Here is a 20,675-nt window from a genome sequence, read left to right on the forward strand (position 1 = left end):
GGGATCCCTGCACCCTCTCAAAACCTGAACCCATCATGCTTTTACACATGCTCCTAGTCTGCTTCTCATGGTCCCACAGAACAAGGGACAGCCCCCTTCCCTATGATGTCTTGGCAGTGTTGAAGATGCTTGGCAGGGTCTCTGAGTTCTCCTGCTTCAGTCAAAACATCCTTAGTACCCTCCGTATTTCCTCAAAGGATCTTTTAATTGTCTTGGCTGCTTTTATCCTGAATGTGCTAGCTTATGAAGAAATATTAGGCTCAGAATTTAAGGTCTATTTATTCCTCGATACATAATCATGAAAAGCGTCAAAGAGCTAATCTGAAATCTGCAGAGAAGAGTAGAACCACCGTGTGCAGATGACTCTAGTACTAGTCTGTGCTGGGCGAGCAGTTAGAGAGCTGTATTAGCAGAGTCACATGCTTTCTACTAACTTAAAACCTAATTCATAATTGCCCCAAATTGGAAGCAACCAAATGTCCTCCAATAGGTGAATGGATAAACAAGCTACGATACATTCATACCACGGAGTATTATTTAGCGATAAAAGAAAGAGCCATCAAGCCACAAAAAGACATGGAGAAATCTCAAGTGCTGGTTACTAAGTAAAGGAAGCCAATCTGGGTGGTTTCCGGAGGCAGGGGGTGGAGGTGGGCAAATGGTAGTCACTTCTAGTTATAAAATAAATAAGTCCTGGAGACATCACATACAGCACGGTGACTGTAGGAAACAATACCGTATTGTATATTTGAAAGTTGCTAAGAGATTATCTTAAAAGTTCTCATTACACAAACACACAGAATTTGTAACTATGTGCAGTGATGAATGCTAACTTTATTGAGGTAATCATTTTACGATATATACCTACATCAAATCATTATGTTGTACATGTATAACTAATTCAATGTTATGCATCAATGAACTCTCAAAAAAATTAAAAAGAGGTGCAGCCAAGCCAATCTGAAAAGACTCCACACTATATGATTCCAACTATACGACATTCTGGAAAAGGCAAAACTACAGAAACAGTGAAAAGACCAATGGCTGCCGGTGTTTGGGAGCTGGGGGAAGAGGACCGAACAGGTGAAGCACAGGGAATTTTTAGGGAAGTGCAACTATTGTGTATGATACTATGGTGGTGGATAAATGACATTATGCATCTGTCAGAACTACAGGGGGGGCTGAGTCAAGAAGGCAGAGTAGCAGGCCGTGGAGTTCACCTCTTCCCACAGGCACATGAAGAGTATGTTGACAGATGGAAATTCTCACAGAGCACCTGTTGAGCACAAGCAGAGGGCCTGGGAAACCTAAAAGGACAAGGAAAGATCCATGTGTAACTGGGCAGAACGAAAGAGAGAAAAGGAAAAAAAAAGAAAAGAGGAAGTAGGGCAGGACCTGTGCCCCTGTCGGGAAGCTGAAGGAGCGGAGAGCTTCCCGCACCCGGGGAAGCCCCTCACTGCGGAAGAGGTCAGCTGAGACAGAAGGGGAGCTTTGGGGGCCCTGAGGAGAGCAGAGCACCCAGTTTGTGGCAGGCAGGACAGAGTGAGACCTACACAGATGGTCATGCCACAGCGCTGCACGATCCAGCCTGAGAGGTATGGACAGGGGCTGGGTGCTGCAACATGGGGTTTGGAGAGCAAACCTTGGGACAGGACTGCTGTTGGCTGTGCAGAGACAGCCTGAGGGGAAAGGAGAGAGGAGCTCTGCAACAAGGAAAGCTCCCGGAGGAAGCCTGGTCCGCCGTACAAGCAAAGGGCCATTGTTGAGTGACGCGCGAAGGGCGGGGTCGCCATTCCGGCCTCTCTCCCAAGGGGCCGGCCCCTGCCTCTGCAGGCACTAGGAGGGGCTCCCACCAGAGCAGGTTCGTGTGCCTCATTCCGTAGCCGCCTCCTCTCCCTCCCACCTGAGTGGGCACATGAGCCCCAGTCGGTCGCCACTTCCACCCCTCTTGCCTGTGCAGGGAGCAGACACCTGAGGGTAGTCCACACGCAGAGGTGTGGCGGAAACCAAAGCTGAGCCCCAGGGGCTGTGTGACTAAGGAAGAAGAGCCGAAATCTCTCCTCGCAGCCACTAACCTTGGATTAAACCCCACCACAACTGGCTTGGTAAACTCAGTGCCTGCGGAACATCTGAACGGACAACAAGTGCTCCTGCAACTGAGACCGGTCTTGCTTTCACAGCTATGGACTTTGTGGGCACATACATGCCGGGGTTGGGCCAGGCCGGATTCTGAGCTGCATCATAACTCCCACAGTGGGTCCAGATCCATGATTACTGCAATTCTGGAACCTGACTTCAGTGGATCTATGCTGGTGGACTGGTGTAAACAATGCTCGAGAGACACCAGGGCCAATTGCTGGCACACCCACAGACAAGGTGGAGCAGACAGCAGTGCCAACAACAGTGTAATCTGAGAGCTCACACAACAGGTGAAAGGCGACACAACAGAGCACACCCACAGGTGAACAACTCCAAAGGAGGAATACTCAGTGGCTTCTCTCGCAGTGGGAGTGCTCCAATCGCACATACCTCACACCGCAGATCAGAAACACAGCTAGGAAACAGATCTGGGGGCCTCTACTGCAACAACTAGGGAGCAGACTACACCTCTGACAGGGCAGTGACAACCACAGAGCAAACGGGAGGCCCTGCTCAATACCCAGTGTAGGCTCTGGTCACCACACCACCAATCAAAACCCCTGTCAAGGGGATAAAGGCCAGCATACACTGAAGAAAGTGAGGGCAGACATCCATACTAAAAACAGCCCTTGCACCAAAAAAAAAAAGAAAAAGAAAAAGAAAAAAATTAAACCCATGCAGGCTACACAGCATCGTTGCCACTTAAAAATAGTCCTCCAAGACAGTCTGAGGGTCTGGCATCAGGAAGAAGAACGCCCAGAGCATTTAGCCTTGAAGGCCAACGGGGCTTGAGTGCAGGAGCTCCTCAGGTCTGGGAGAGACAGAGACTCCACTCTGGGAGGTGCACACAAGGTCTCACGTGCACTGGGACCCAGCACAAGGCAGTGCCTCCACAGGAACCTGGGCTAGACCTACCTTCGGGCCTTGCAGGGCCTCCTGGGGGAAGTGTGGGTGGGCTGCAGCTCACAGCGGGGGCAAGGACACTGGGAGCAGAGGCCCCAGGGAATAGTAATTGACATGAGCGCTCCCGGAGGACCCCGTTTCAGCACCAAGACCTGACCCCACCCAACAGCTTCAGGCTGCAGTGCTGGAACTCCTCAGGCCCAACAACCAGCAAGACAGGAACACAGCCCCACCCATCAGCAGATAGGCTGCCTAAAGTATTATGCTCACAGCCACCCCAAAGCACATACCCTGGGCTTCCCTGGTGGCGCAGTGGTTGAGAGTCCATCTGCCGATGCAGGGGACACGGGTTCATGCCCCAGTCCAGGAGGATCCCACATGCCATGGAGCAGCTGGGCCCATGAGCCATGGCTGCTGAGCCTGTGCATCCGGAGCCTGTGCTCCGCAACTGGAGAGGCCACAATAGTGAGAGGCCCGCGTACCTCAAAAAAAAAAAAAAAAAAACCACATACCCTGATAGGGAACTGCGCAACAGAGGGACAAGACCCAGCTCCACCCACCAGAGGGCAGGCACCAGTTCCTCCCACTAGAAGCCTGCACAAGCCCCTGGACTAACCTCACCCACCAGGGGGCAGACACCAGAAGCAAGAGGAACTACGATCCTGCAGCCTGCAGAAAGGAGACCATAAACACAGTAAGTTAGACAAAATGAGATGATAAGGAAATATGTTGCAGATAAAGGAGAAAGATAAAAACCTACAAGAACAACTAAATGAAGAGAAGATAGGCAAGCTACCTGAAAAAGAATTCAGAATGATGATAGTAAAGATGATCCAAAATCTTGAAAAAAGAATGGAAGCACAGACTGAGAAGATAAAAGAAATGTTTAACAAAGAGATAGAAGATTTAAAGAACAAACAGAGATGAACAACACAATAACTGAAAAGAAAAATACACTAGAAGGAATCAATAGCAGAATAACTGAGGCAGAAGAACGAATAAGTGAGCTGGAAGACAGAATGGTGGAAATCACTGACACAAAACAAAGAAAAAAGAATGAAAAGAAATGAGGACATTCTTAGAGACCTCTGGGACAACATTAAATGGACCAACATTCGTATTATTGGGGTCCCAGAAGAAGAAGAGAAAGAGAAAGGGCATGAGAAAACATTTGAAGAAATTATAGTCGAAAACTTCCCTAACATGGGAAAGAAATTGTCACCCAAGTCGAGGAAGCTCAGAGAGTCACATACAGGGTAAATTCAAGGAGGAACATGCCAAGACACATATTAATCAAACTGACAAAAATTAAAGACAAAGAAAACATATTAAAAGCAACAAGGGTAAAACAACAAATAACATACAAGGGAATCCCCAAAGGTTATCAGCTGATTTTTCAGCAGAAACTCTGCAGGTCAGAAGGGAATGGCGTGATATATTTAAAGTGATGAAAGGGAAAAACCTGCAACAAAGAATACTCTACCTAGCAAGGCTCTCATTCAGATTCGAGGAAGAAATCAAAAGCTTTCCAGACGAGTAAAAGCTAAGCAAATGCAGCATCACCAAAATAGCTTTACAACAAATGCTAAAGGATCTTCCCTAGGCAGGGGAAAAAAAGAGGCCAAAACTAGAAACAAGAAAATCACAAATAGGAAAGCTCAATGGTAAAGGCAAACATACAGTAAAAGGAGGAAATTATCCACACACAAATATGATATCAAAACCAGCTACCCTGAGAAGAGGGGAATACAAATTCAGGAAATGGGAACTGCATTTGAAATTGAGACCAGCAACTTAAAACAACCTTGATATATATATAGACTGTTATATCAAAACCTCATGGGAAATGCAAACCAAAAAACTACAGTAGATACACACACGAAAAAGGAAGAGCAACCCAAACACAACACTAAAGATGGTCATCAAACCATCAGAGAAGACAGCAAAAGAGGAAGGGAAGAAAAAAGACCTACAAAAACAAATCCAAAACATTTAAGAAAATGGTAATAGGAACATACATATCAATAATTACCTTAAATGTAAGTGGATTAAATGCTCTAGCCAAAAGACATAGACTGGCTGAATGGATACAAAAACAAGACCCATATATATGCTGTGTACAAGAGAACCACTTCAGACCTAGGGACACATATAGACTGAAAGTAAGGGGATGGAAAAAGATATTCCATGCAAATGTAAATCAAAAGAAAGCTGGAGTAGCAATACATATCAGAAAAAACAGACTTTAAAATAAAGACTGTTACAAGAGACAAGGAAGGACACTACATAATGATCAAGGGATCAGTCCAAGAAGAAGATGTAACAATTGTAAATATATATGCACCCACCATAGAAGCACCTCAATATAAAAGGCAAACACTAACAGCCATAAAAGAGGAAATCAACAGTAACACAATAATAGTGGGGGATTTCAACACCCCACTTACACCAATGGACAGATCATCCAGACAGAAAATTAATAAGGAAACACAAGGTTTAAATGACACATTAGAACAGAAAGACTTAATTGATATATATAGAACATTCCATCTGAAAGCAGCAGAATACACTTTATTCTCGAGTGCACAAGGAACGTTTTCCAGGGTAGATCACATCTTGGGCCACAAATCAAGCCTCGGTAAATTTAAGAAAACTGACATCATATCAAGCATCTTTTCCAACCACAACGCTATGAGATTAGAAATCAATTACAGGAAAGAAATTGTAAAAAACACAAACACATGGAGGCTAAACAATATGTTCCCAAACAGGCAATGGATCACTGAAGAAATCAAAGAGGAGATCAAAAAATACCTAGAGACAAATGACAACAAAAACACAGTGATCCAAAACCTATGGGATGCAGCAAAAGCACTTCTAAGAGGAGAAGGTTATAGCAATACAATCTTACCTCAGGAAACAAGAAACAACTCAAATGAACAACCCAACCTTACACCTAAAGCAACTAGAGAAAGAGGAACAAACAAAACCCAAAGTTAGTAGAAGGAAAGAAATCATGAAGATCAGAGCAGAAATAAATGAAATAGAAACGAAGAAAACAATAGCAAAGATCAATGAAACTACAACCTGGTTCTTTTAGAAGATAAACAAAATTGATAAATCTTTAGCCAGACTCATCAAGAAAAAAAGGGAGAGGACTCAAATCAATAAGACTAGAAATGAAAAAGGAGAAGTTACAACTGACACCACAGAAATACAAAGGATTGTAAGACACTACTACAAGCAACTATACGCCAATAAAAGGGAAAACCTAGAAGAATTGCACAAATTCTTAGAAAGGTACAACCTTCCAAGCCTAAACCAGGAAGAAATAGAAAATATGAACAGACCAGTCACAAGTACTGAAAATGAAACTGTGATCAAGAAACTTCCAACAAACAAAAGTCCAGGACCAGATGGCTTCAAGGTGAATTCTATCAAACATTTAGAGACGAGTTAACACCTATCCTTCTGAAACTCTTACAAACAAATGCAGAGGAAGGCACACTCTCAAGTTCATTCTACGAGGCCACCATCACCCTGATACCAAAAACCAGACAAAGTTATCACAAAAAAAGAAAGTTACAGGTCAATATCACTGATGAACATAGATGAAAAATCTTTAACAAAAAACTAGTAAACCAGGGCTTCCTGGTGGCGCAGTGGTCGAGAGCCCACCTGCCGATGCAGGGGACACGGGTTCATGCCCCGGTCTGGGAGGATCCCACATGCCGCGGAGCAGCTGGGCCCGTGGGCCATGGCCGCTGAGCCTGTGCGTCCGGAGCCTGTGCTCCGCAATGGGAGAGACCACAACAGTGAGAGGCCCGTGTACCGCAAAAAAAACCCAAAAAACTAGTAAACCAAATCCAACAGTACATTAAAAGGATCGTACACCATGATCAAGTGGGATTTATCTCAGGGATGTAAGGTTTCTTCAATATTCACAAATCAATCAGTGTGATACACCACATTAACAAACTGAAGAATAAAAACCACATGATCATCTCAACAGATGCAGAAAAATCTTTTGACCAAATTCAACACCCATTTATGATAAAAACTCTCCAGAAAGTGGACAAAGGGGGAACCTACCTCAACATAATAAAGGCCATATATGACAAACCCACAGCAAACAGCATTCTGAATGGTGAAAAACTGAAAGCATTTCCTCTAAGATTAGAAACAAGACAAGGATGTCCATTCTCGCCACTTTTATTCAACATAGTTTTGGAAGTCCTAGCCACGGCAATCAGAGAAGAAAAAGAAATAAAAGGAATCCAAATTGGAAAAGAAGAAGTAAAATTGTCACTGTTTGCAGATGACATGATACTATACATAGAAAATCCTAAAGATGCTACCAGAAAACTGCAAGAGCTCAACAATGAATTTGGTAAAGTTGCAGGACACCAAACTAATACACAGAAATCCTTGCAGTCCTATACACTAAAGATGAAAGATCAGAAAGAGAAATTAAGGGAACAATTCCATTTACCATCACATCAAAAAGAATAAAATCCCTAGGAATAAACCTGCCCAAGGAGGCAAAAGACCTGTACTCAGAAAACTATAAGATACTGATGAAAGAAATCACAGATGGAGAAATATACCATGTTCTTGGATTGAAAGACTCAATATTGTGAAATGACTATACTACCCAAAGCAATCTACAGATTCAATGCAATCCCTATCAAATTACCAATGGCTTTTTTTTTACAGAACTAGAACAAAAAAATCTTAAAATTTGTATGGAGACACAAAAGACCCCGAATAGCCAAAGCGGTCTTGAGGGAAAAAAATGGAGCTGGAGGAATCAGACTCCCTGACTTCAGACTATACTACAGATCTACAGTAATCAAGACAGTATGGTACTGCCACAAAAACAGAAATACAGATCATTGGAACAGGATAGAAAGTCTAGAGATAAATCCAAGCACCTATGGTCAATTAATCTATGACAAAGGGGGCAAGAATATAAAATGGAGAAAAGACAGTCTCTTCAATAAGGGGTGCTGAGAAAACTGGACAGCTACATGTAAAAGAATGAAATTAGAACACTCCCTAACAGTCTACAGAAAAATAAACTCAAAATGGATTAAAGACTGAAATGTAAGGCTGGATACTATAAAACTCTTAGAGGAAAACATAGGCAGAATACTCTCTGACATAAATTGCAGCAAGATCTATTTTGATCCACCTCCTAGAATAATGAAAATAAAAATAAACAAATGGGGCCTAATTAAACATAAAAGCTTTTGCATGGCAAAGGACACCATAAACGAAATGAAAAGACAGCCCACAGAATGGGAGAAAGTATTTGCAAATGAAGTGACTGATGAGGGATTAATCTCCAAAATACACAAACAGCTCTTGTAGCTCAATATCAAAAAAACAAAAAACCCAATCAAAATATGGGCAGAAGATTTAAATAGACTTTTCTCCAAAGAAGACATACAGATGGCCAAAAAGCACATGAAAAGATGCTCAATATTGCTAATTATTAGAGAAATGCAAATCAAAGCTACAATGAGATATCACCTCATACCAGTCAGAATGGCTATCATCAAAAAAATCTACAAACAATAAGTGCTGGAGAGGGTGTAGAGAAAAGGGAACCCTCCTACACCTTTGGCAGGAATGTAAACTAGTACAGCCACTATGGAGAACAGTATGGAGGTTCCTTAAAGAACTAAAAATAGAATTACCATACGACCCAGCAATCCCACTACTGGGCATATACCCAGAGAAAACCATAATTCAAAAAAACACATGCACCCTAATGTTCACTGCAGCACTATTTACAATAGCCAGGTCATGGACGCAACCTAAATGTCCATCAACAGAGGAATGGATAAAGAAGATGTGGTACATATATACAATGGAATATTACTCAGCCATAATAAAGAATGAAATAGTGTCATTTGTAGCAACATGGATGGACCTAGAGATTGTCATACTGAGTGAAGTAAGTCAAACAGAGAAAAACAAATATCGTATGATATTGCTCATATGTGGAATCTAAAAAATGAACTTATTTACAAAACAGAAATAGAGTTACAGCTGTAGACACAAACTTATGGTTCCTGGGGGCGGGGAATGGCAGGGAGAGGGATAAATCGGGAGATTGGGACTGACCTATACACACTACTATATACTACTATATAAAAAGTAGATAACTAATAAGGACCTACTGTATAGCACAGGGAACTCTTCTCAATACTCTGTAATGACCTATTTGGGAAAAGAATCTAAAAAAGAGTGGATATATGTATATGTATAACTAATTCACTTTGTTGTACAGCAGAAACTAACACAACAACTATACTCCAATTATACTCAACTATAATCCAATAAAAATTTGAAAAAAAAAATTATAAAGCTACACAACACAAAGAGGAACCCTAATGTAAACTATAGATGTTAGTTAATAATAATATATCAATATTGGTTCATTGATTATAACAAATGTACCACACCAATGCTAGATGTTAATAGAAAAAAAGAAAAAGAACCCCAACTCTTAAATAAAACCTAAAGTGGTTTTCACAATCCCTCTAAGCATGTCATTTCATCCCATTATCCTGTTTTTCTATTACCTTCTGGACCCAAAGGCAGGCTTCTTATTTAGTCCCTATTAAACTGCACTGTGCATTTATTAGTCTGATCGTGTTTGACCATGATTCTACCACCCAGCACGTGCCCTATTCTTTTGTAGGTAGGTACTACCCAGTAGTTCGGTGAGTATGTTCTTTGTTCATGTATACGTCATAAATTAAAATGAATGAAACAATTTCTTCATCAACTATTTGTTAAGTAACTGGTGTGTACCAGGCATTGCTCTGGTACCAGTGAGCAAAATATAAGTTCTGGTGGAACTTATATTCTTGAGCAGGAAGACAGACAATAACCAATAACATCACAAATGAGTTCTCAAATAGGTTAGAAAGATCTAAGCATCATGGGAAAGACAGATGGGGTGGAGGGGATCATTAATTACTCAAATGCCCTGGATCTGAGCTTGGAAGGAACATGGCGGGTTTGAGGTAGTGTGGAAAGGACAGTCTGTGATGGCCACGTGGAGAGCAGGAGACAGTGGTCCAGATGAGGCCACAGGGTGCTGCGAGGCCAGAGCACGCTGGGCTGCATGGGCTGAGGGGAGGGTTTGGAACTCTATGCCCTCCTTCCCCCCACAATAGAAAGCCATTCCACGGTTTTAAACAACAGGGATGATGAAACGAGCCTTTCGAAGAGAGAACTGACAGGAGGGAGGTGAGAGGCGCCGTGGGGAGGAGAGCAGCAGCAGTCCAGAGGGGTTGCGGGGCTTGGAGCAGGACAGCGGGGAGACGGGAAAGCAGGGGGCGCTGAGAGGAAGAGCTGACTCCCCGGCCTCCGTGAACAGTCAGGGGGGAAGGGGGAGCGCTCACCGAGACCGGAAGTCCTGGAGCCGGGGGAGCGGTCCGGGTAGCCTGATGGGGTGTGAGGAGCCTGTGACCTGCACAGGCAGGCAGGAGAAGCGGCAGGCAGGTGCATCTGTGGGGCTGGGGATCAGACCCATGCGTTCATTCAACAAGACATAGCTTTCCCTGGCTAGGGTAGTATCATAGTCACTGTCCCTGCATGTTGCAGAAGTGTCGCAAAGGCATGGTACGGGAGGCGAGAACAGGGCTTCACGCCACACGGACGTGAGTGCAGTTTCCTTGAGCTCACTGAACTTCTCTGAGTCTCAGCTCTCCCTCTTTTGCAAGTTCTGGTCATCACTTCAGTGAAGGATTTTTGTCAGGCTTGAAAAAGATAACGTGTTAAAAAACTCTAAAAGATCTTTTCTATTTGAGATGAGAATCCTCAAGTCCCCCCTGTCTCTGTCCCTGTCTTTATCACCCCTCCTCTATATTTTCTTCTAGAGTTTCCTATTTTACTTTCAAAAGAGGAATTCTGTTCTCACATGTCTTGTCCCCAGCGTATCTACTCAGTCTCCTCCTCAGTGACGGACATGCCTCTAATAATCTGCTCTAGGATTTTTTAACGTGGACCATAAGAAGGTTGTGGACTTAAGAACGCATCTTATTTTCTTTTGTCAAGGCTTTACCTACATCTGAGACTCCCGTCTCTTACCAGCCTTGCACAGATCCTAAATGCTCACGAACAGCATTTGTCATAATGTCAATCCGCCATCACTTGATTTTAATCCGGCTGCACCAGGCAGTGAAGGAGAAACTGAGAATGTGGGCAGATGGGTTCCTTTGGAGTTGCGATTTGACGACACAGCTTTGGTGGAAAGATAAGAAAGCAAGAAAAGTGCAATGCTGATGTACTATTGTAAAATGGTCAATCATTCTGTTCAGCCTTGCTGATAGAGTGAACTGGGAAACTAGGATGATATATACATCCCAGTGATACAAAGAGCAGTGTTACTCGGAATAAAAGAAAAGGCAAAGAGAAAGAACGGCAGGCTCGGTGACATCTGAGTTCATTATTTCAGAGGTGGGATAATCACAGTGTGACCAAGAAAAGAAATTGCTTAAGTGAAATAGAAGTGAAGATTGCCAGGGTTCAGGAGAAGAATATTTTGAGAAAAATTATAACACGAGATAAGAGTCTCTAACCAGATATAGAAACGTACTATAACATATCATGTTTAAAGCAAAGAAATATGGCTGAAAAACAGAAAAACATATGAGTGGTAAAGTATAGACAGCCCAGAAATTGACCTAGATCAGTGTGGGATTATTGAAATATTGCTGGATAATGAGTGGGAAACAGCAGAAACTTAATAAATTATATTGGGTAAAAATTAGACAGTATTTTGGAAAAAGTAAATATATAACCATATTCGGAAATCTCTGAATATATCAAAGAACTAAATATTAGGGAAATCACAGACGAGCTTGCATAAAGGCAGAATTTGTTATAACTTTAAACTGTTGATATCATTTGAAGAATTGAAGCAATATAAAAGTATGAGAGAAAAACAACAGATTCTATTACATAGAAATGTAAAATTTTTGTAAGCAAAGAAGGGTTAAAATAAAAATGCAACAGAAGACTGGGTAGCACATACAAATAGAGTGCATACATATAATAAAGCAAGTGGTATAAATTGCTACAACCCTAACAGAACATTAATTGACTATGGAAATATTCATATAATTTGGACCAGTACTCTAACCTCTAAAAATTTATCCTAAGGAAATAGTAAAAAGGAGAAAAAGTTAGGTCCATGAAAGTATTAATTGCAGGATTATCTGTAACTGTAAAATAATAAAAACAAACCAAATATCTAACAATAAGGGAATGGTTAAGGAAATTAGGACATAGTGGCTCAATGACATATTTAGCTATTAAAATGGTAATTTGGAAAACGATGTAATAACACGAAAAATATTTGAGATAATATTTAAAGGGTATGGTAACATTTATATGGTTATGGAAAAACACTAAAATAGCACACTGGAGAGTTAACACAATTCTTTTAGTGTGTTAGGATTATGGGTGATTTTATTTTGTAAGTTTCATTTAAGAGTTTAAAATAGTATGTGGAAAATTCAAACAGAAGACATGCACAAGGTAGGAAGGACTACAGGTGTTGCTGAAACCAGACTGGTAAGTCACCCAGGCTAATGGCACAGGCTACAGGAGTTCTGGGTTGTGTCTGAAGCCCCCACAGGGTTTCCTTATCACCCCGATTCCCTCACCAATACTAGAATTAATTTGTGTTACTCACAGGAAGTGGTTTGCTTAGATGACTGATTTAATGTCCTCAGATGAGTCTCCTCCCTGAGGCACTGCCCCTCCTAGTAACTATGCACCACCATCATTTTCTAGGCAATAAAAATTTAGGACGGTCAAGCCTAAGCTTCTGAAATGCATAAAAACTGACGTTTTCAAAGTTTGGGCTTTTTCAAAACTTCCTGAATCTTCTGAAAGCAAAATGGACCCATAAGAACCAATTCCATTGGTCCTTCACTTCCTCTGTGCCCAGACAGAGGAAGATTTCTTCATTTTACTCTACGTCCTCTGCCAGGTAATTTGTGGACCTTTTGGATTAGGGATCTTTAAAACATGGAGAAAAGAGGAGAAATGAGACCTGAGACAAGGAGGAACAGAGGAGGGCCAGGAGAGGCTATCAGTCTACAAAGTAAGGCAAGGGGATGTGAGAGGAGAGGGGCTTGGGGGGGACGGGTCTGCCACCAGAGGGCAGATCCAGGGTGCAAAGGAAGGGGGTGAAGGAAGGGGCTTTGGAGAAGGGCTGCTCTGGGTTCCGAGTCTCTCTCGATGTCCCTGCAAGATGCCAGTGATGCCTTTTTAATTAGTTTGTGGCTGAACCGTACTTTTATACGTGAGCCATTGATTTCAGGGAAGGAGCCACACTGGGCCTGAGAACTTATAAGTGCCTCCCTCCCCTCCCTATGGATACGTCCTGGGACATCCTGGTGCCACTCCAGACAAGAAGCCGGGTGGTTCGTGCCTCTCCTCCTTCCTAAGGAGCAGGCCCTGTCGAATGGCTCACAGGAGCCAGAGCTGAAAGTTTTCTCTGCTGGATGTTTCTGCCAAGGAAGGAAAGTAAAAGCAGAATCTTCAGCATCAGAGTTAAATGATGAAAGATACCAACTGGAACAGTATTTCTATGTATTTCCATTTTCCATGAGAGGCTGTACCTCATGGAAATTCCTCTCTGGAGTAAAATAATTAAAGGTAGATACAAGTGTGTCCTTTTGCCACATTTTCAGTATTAGTTCTCTTAAGGGCTAATATTTAACATATTTATCCACTGCCTAGGACACAGGCACCAGTCATTAAAATGAAACAGACATTAGCCTTGACTGGCTGGAGTGACAGGGCATTGTGAAGGCTTGGAGCAGGGACCATTTACCAGCCACTTGGAAATACTGCAGTATTTTAACAAAAGTATGGCCATGTTGGCATCTACTTATTATCAGCCTTGGTTCTTCCTCTTCTCTTCTTCCCCTTGGTAGCTGCAGCCTCTTTTTTGTCCCGCCCGACCACCGCCAGGGCTGGGTGTGATTCCCTTTCACTCTGATCATGAATTACTTCATGTGCCTGGTGGTGACCGGGATCCTACAGGTAGACTTACTCCTCAGGCGCGAATGGGGGCAAGTGGGTGGGTAGTGGTGCGACAGCCAGGGTGATGACCCCAATTGTCATGGAAGCGGAGGACGGTTTCCGTCTTGGGCAGGAAGTCAGAGAGTGCCCGCGGTGGCAGAATGGAGCCCGTGGGGACATTCCAGGCGGGGAAACTTTTCCCAGTGGTGTAACACTGGGTGGCCCCTAACATCCCCAACCTTCTCAGAGCTGCAGACGTTGCTCGCTTTTGTGAGACCGCGCAGACCCCTCACTGAGCGCAGCTGCAGCACTGTCTCGTAGCAACGAATTCCCTCAACGAATCCCCTGGATGAATTCCCAAAGGAGGGGTGGGAGCGGGGACGGGCAAGAGCTTCCTGTGAGCTACACTGATTTCATTAATTTCATCCTCAGTACTTGTATCATCCACTAGAACAAGTAAATCAAGTTATAAGGACGGCTGTCTCGATTCAAGCTGTAAGGAAAAAAAGAAGCAAGTGTTCCACGTTACAAATAGAAACAAAGGGGCAAGAATGACGCTTTAGAAGAGGTTGATGATTTTAACACCTCCAGGTCTATACTCATTTACTCAGTACAGCAAACCCTACTCCGTAAAGTAAGACAAAAGAATGTCCTGTTAAAGAAGCACACAAAACATTTGCATTTGAATGAGTACAATCCCCAAACCTCAATGCTGAAAAGCAGCAGCTGGGGTGCAGTGGAAGGAACTTCTGGACCAGGAGCTGAGAGAACTGGGCTCCAGGCCGGCTCTGCCATTCAGCAGCTGCCTGACTGTGCCCAGCTCAGCCGGCCTGAGCTTGGGTTTCCTCTTCGGTAAATGAAATGCTGGACTAAAGGATCTCTACAATCCCGTCGAGTGGCAATCTCTCTTACTGTTGTCTGCAGTAGACACAAATAACTGGCAACTCCTGACCACCTCTGCCCTCCCCACCCAGCTCACAGCCAGGTGAGTCTGGTGGTCCAGGGATTGGCAATGTACGATGGTTTATTTATCTATATTTCCCCCAGTACTTCTCTTAAATAATTGATAATGGCTGGAAAATGCTTTCAAACTTAGAAGTCAGTCACTGGGCAGAGATGAGAGGTTGACCCTTAGACTGATTTTATTTAAAGACCACCCAAATCTGCAAACCTTCTATACTTTCCTTGCTGTGTGTGGCAAACTTGTTTTGCAGAAGCTGAAGTGTCAAACAACATTTTGTCCGTGGTCCTGCCCTGTCTAAGGTAAGGGTGACCTGCCTATAATTTCTCTCCATTACAGACACTCCAGGCTCCTTTAGGAATGGCTATCAGCACTCTTCCTTGACAGATAATGTGCATTTCTATAATTATTTCCTTAAGCCATTAGTTAAAGCTATTATTGATATTTTACTTTTCAAGTGCAGAAGTGCTGTGCCTATTAATAGCTATGATTTGATGAGAACCTACCACATGCAAGTTTCCAGGATGGAAACATTATATACAATATTATTTAACTGTCAAAATACCCCTTTGAGTGGAGGTATTCCTATCTCCAGTTAACAGATCAGGAAAAGCTAAAATCACGTAAGTATCTCGCCCAGCGTCAAACTGATCTTGGGGCAGAAATCTGACCCCAGGCCACTCCAGCTGCGGTTTCCCACTCATCCCCTCCCCCTTCTGGATGCCAGGCTCACAGCTTTCATTCCCATGGTTTTTATTCCCCAATTCTTATAAATTCTTTATATTAAGAAATATCTGCTAGCATCATTTGCGTTCATCCCAATATATTCCCTATAATTTTAGCATAATCAACTTAGAGCCTTATTTATAGTGAAGAGGTCATGCTTCATAGAAGAGGGCTTGAGTGGACCTCAGGCAAATCCTCAAGAGACCTAAGGATTCAGCACTGCTGCCTCCCAGTGGCTGTGAACCTTGAGTGACTACCGAGCTTTAGAGAGACCTGCGATTATGGTGATTTTGGGTAGAATGAAGATGTAGAGGAAGGAAAAGATAGGAAAGGTTCTAAGGAAATATATACTACGAGGCTTGATGACTGGGTATGGAAAGTGGTGGAAAGTGAGAGAGGTTGGAAAGTACATGATGTTTATCACAATATTGAAATGAAATTACAAAGGGTTTGGTGGGGGACAGAGGGACTTGGAGGCCAGTGAGAAGACCAGTGGGTTGAATGTGGAGTTTCACTAACGCTTAGGAGGTGATCACAGCAAGAAAACAATCAGTCAATAGTCCGAGAAGGAACAGGAAGAGAGTAGAATAGAAATGGGGAAAGATGATGTTGAGGAGAATTTTAAGGACTAGGCAGCCAAGGGTGTAAAATGTCAGAGTTTATGATTGTATTAAGCTAATTGTTAGTTTAAGAGAATTGCTTTAAAATTACTGCAGCAGATTACTTGACTTGTAGAAATACACAGCGAAATAACTTGTGTAATTTCTCCATTATGTGTCATTCTTTAGTCCCTAAGAGCCCTGAAAACAGATATTACACTGGTAGAGGAAAATGACCCCAGAAATGGGTCACGGTAGAGCCTGCAAAAGATTTGTTTTGCCTACTTTATAGATTTTTATCAACATTATGAAAGTAAATCTTATTAATTTTATGAGTCAATAATATCTACCCCAAGGATTGATATTTATGAAATAAGTAAAACTAGAATGCTGACTTAAACCCCAGGGAACTTTGTTATAATGAGAAATCCTCAAGACCTGAATTTAATCAAGAACTTGATGAGGATTTTACATTGTGCTCTTAGTCATACTCCTCAGGATTTAGCTCATCGTATACTCTTCCTTCATTTAATAATTTTTTTCTAACTTTGCTGATTTAGAAGCATTCCAGAAACTGATCACGACGCAATAAGCATTACCAACAATGACCCTATTGTAGTGGAAATGACCTCATTATCACTCTTGTTGCCAAAAGCAATCCAGGGCAGATGTGGTCTTGGTTTGAGATGAAGAAAACAGTCTTAGGATGAAACAGAGACACTGGGAAGATGTCTCCCCCCAAATCCCGATCTGTTCCTCTTACAAAAATGATCATGAAACTTTGGTTCCAATACCAATGAATGCACCACTGATTTAAGAGACAGTGCACGTCAAGCTGACGATTAGAGTTCTATAAATGAGGTATGGACAGCATGACGTGAGCTTGGCTGTGTGTTTAAGAGCAATAGCTGGAATCACAGCAGTGACTGCCCTGCACCTGTGGCTTCTGCTCCCAGTTACAGCACTGCCGTAAATTCAGACATCTCCCCAGCAGGCCTCTGTCACTACCGAGACAGAACTTCAAGTAAATATGGCCTTTCCTTCTAACTTTCAGTTCCTTTTTGGTCATTTACTTCATCATTTCTCACGCTATTATTCTTTTATTTATTCAACAAATTATTTTTTGTTCACCTTTCTATGTGCCTTTCCATGTACTATTCTAGTGGCAAACAAGACAGACAGCATCCCTGGCTCTATGGGGAGACAGAGCCGATGGGCCCTGCTGCTCAGGCCCTCCCCACTTCTGGTGGCTGAGCAGAGAGCTTGGGAAGGAGACCTGAGCCAGTTTAACAGAAGGATGGGCTAATTACTAGTTTCCATGACCTGGAGCATCCTCCTTTCGATCAAAGCCACTTTCCCAGCCAGGGAACTTACGTGATCTCAGGGGTGTTCTCTGACCCTGTCCCTCATCCACAAAGTACTCAACACAAATGTATGGAACATTGTGGGGGACTGTCCTTCTTCATTGGTACCTTGGCCATGGGACATATCTACACCCGGCCTAAGATCTGACAAGTAACAAGGGTCAAGGAGATTCCATCTGCTTCTACTACTTCTCTGAAGGTTTTTCTCAATAAACTCTATATCTGAACTGGATGGTGTTGCAACAAATAAATAGACAGAGATACAATTTCCGATAGTGATAAGTGCTGTGAAGGAAGCAGAACAGTGCAATTGGATCGAGGCTGGGTCAGGACCAACCTAGGCAGGACAGTCAGGAAGGGCTTCTTGGAAGAGATGGTAACAGAGTCAAAGCAGGAGCGATAAAGGGCAGGCAGCCCAGCAGAGAAAGAACATTCAAGCACAGGGAACAGCAAGAACAGTGGCTTGGATGAAAGGATGAGATTGAAATGTCTGTGGGACAGAAAGAAATCGAGCACCACAGTGAATGAGGGAAAGAGGATTAGGGGTGACTTCAGAGAAGCAATCAGGGGACTGGTAAGGAAATGAGGTTTTGTTCTAACCGGAATAAGTTACGGGAAAAAAGAAAAAAAAAGAAGAAGCTATGGGAGAAGTTAAAGTGAAGGATTAATAAAAATTGATAAGCATATTTAATAGTTTAACTCTTGGATCTGGAGGAGAATGGCATGCAGGTGACGTGGAGGGAAGCAGGGAACCAGTTAGGAGGCTACCACCGTGGTCCAGGGGAGTGGGGAAAGGTAGAGGGGCAAAGGCTACTTAGTCTAATTACGGGACCTGCAGTGAGTGTTGGTGGGATGGGAGAGGTGGGAACAAGGCGAATCACAGATAATTCCAGAGTAGAGAGGGGCTGTAGCCCTTTTAAAAGCTGGTGCACACGATCACTCAAAATTCTGTAAAATTAACCACCAAGAAGAAAGTAGGAGGCCACAGGAAATAAAGATGAACAAAGACTGGAGGGTGCGGGGTGACAGGAAGCTGGAGACAGGCAGTGGTTCTGAAACATTCCCGGGAAGTGCTAACTCCTGCAGTTCCTTACAGGCAGCTGTCATCTGAGGGCTTCTTTTAGGGGGTCCCGCAAGCTAGCACTCACTGCAAAAATGTGGCAGATTATTCTTCAAACCTGCATTTTAAAAGGGGGATGAGAAGATAGACTAAGCTTGTGAGAAGCTTTTTTCTTTTCTCACGGCCCTTTATAAAAAAAAAGTTCAGGACCAGGGTCTCAAGCTGACTGCGAGGTTGGCCACCAGACTTTACCTCAGAAATTGAGAATTAGTCACAAGATTCCACGTAAGCCACAAAAGAGAAGTGGGAAGCAGACAGCACTCACCGAACTGCGATGTGCCAGGCCCCGTACACATTATCCGTTAATCCTCAAAAAGAACCCGTGAGAAAGGCGTGCTTTCCATCAGGATCTGCAAGAACAAACTGAAGCTCAGGGAGGTTTATGAACAGCTCAAGGTGTCCCCGATGGTGGCAGGGATGAGCAGCAGGGATGAGCCCCGGGCTTCGCCTCCTGGGCCAGGTGTGGGGCTGCTACAGGTGAGGGCACCTCCCCTCACACCATCACCGTGCCCGCCCTGAACTCTGGCCTCTGCTTTCACTATCACGAGGTTCACCCCTGGGACTGGGGTCTGCCCTCAGGGGAAGAGTCATAAAAATGGGAAATTTACCAAGTGACCTCTCTCCTTCCACGTCCACCCCCCTGCAGAATCTGCCTGCTTTTCCTCTCTCTCCTACGTCTTCATGTAGTGTTTAAAATATATTATGTCGAGATTACAGTTATCTTCAGGAGAGTTCCTCGACACTCTATTACTGAGAAATCATGTTTTAAACAAAAAAATTCTGAATCAAATAAATGGTTTCTAGAAATGTATTCATTTTCTTTTCACCCTTTACTCTGATAGAATGAATGCTTTTTGGTGCTCACTAATCATCTCATTTTAGTCTCCTTTTGTAGACGATCTAGTTGGTTCCTACGCTAAACCCGGTGCCCATAGAGTAATAACCACACAATTCCACTGGCGTTTTCCACATTGCATTTTGGTATCTTATTTATGTTTCTGTACTGCCCTCTAGTGGCTGACTGTCTGAAATACAAATCAAAGTACAGCAGGCCCTTTGTATCCATGGGGTCTGCGTCCAGGGATTCGACCAACCACGATCCAAAATGTTCAAAAAAACAAATTCCAGAAAGTTCCAAAGAGCAAAACTTGAGTTTTCTGCAAGCTGGCAACTATTTACAAAGCATTTATATTATATTTATAAACAACTATTTACATAACGATAGCATTTACATGGTGTTAGGTACTATAGGTAATCCAGAGATGATTTAAAGTATAGGGGAGTTTGTGTGTAGGTTATATGCAAATACTCTGCCATTTTATATAAGGGGCCTGAGCATCCCTAGATTTTGGAGTTTGGTATCCACAGGGGTCCTGGACCCAATCCCCTCAGATACCGAGGGATGACTGTATTATTTTCGAGATGCAGGCACTTTTTCTAGAGGTAAGACAAATCTCAGACAGTTTAATTGGTTAGTAACAACTTCTAGTAGACATAAATCTTCCTAACAACAATCTTATTGATTGTGAACTATTTCAATTTTGACTTTGACAACAATAGAAAAATTTTTAATGCTTAGAAGAACTTTAAAAGTTCTGGAGATATTTAAAGAATCTGTTGGCATAGTTGGAACGTAGACAATAATTAAGTATATTGGAAAAGACTCCTGAAAACCCCTGGAGAAGAGAGTGCTGGGCCTAGAACCTGATTTGAGAGGAGGCCGGGGGAGGATATGCTTTCTTGGAGTAACATCGCCATCTTGCGTCTTTCTTAGATACTGCTGATAAAAATAAGCAAACCCTTAC

General features: G+C 42.9%; 1 long non-coding RNA gene across 2 annotated transcripts in view; it reads right to left on the reverse strand.

The window, feature by feature from the left end:
- The window catches only part of LOC111184550 (uncharacterized), an 81,310-nt gene that overhangs the window by 41,115 nt on the left and 19,520 nt on the right, over window positions 1-20,675 (reverse strand). For both annotated transcript variants that reach the window (XR_016394434.1, XR_016394433.1), the window contains one exon: window positions 19,136-19,220. This is a non-coding gene — a long non-coding RNA (uncharacterized LOC111184550). The remainder of the gene's footprint in view (window positions 1-19,135; window positions 19,221-20,675) is intronic.

Source organism: Delphinapterus leucas, chromosome 9 (assembly GCF_059928025.1).
Source record: "Delphinapterus leucas isolate spDelLeu-1000000601 "Yukka" chromosome 9, BTC_Dleu_Yukka2, whole genome shotgun sequence".
In the NCBI taxonomy this organism is placed as follows: Eukaryota; Metazoa; Chordata; class Mammalia; order Artiodactyla; family Monodontidae; genus Delphinapterus; species Delphinapterus leucas.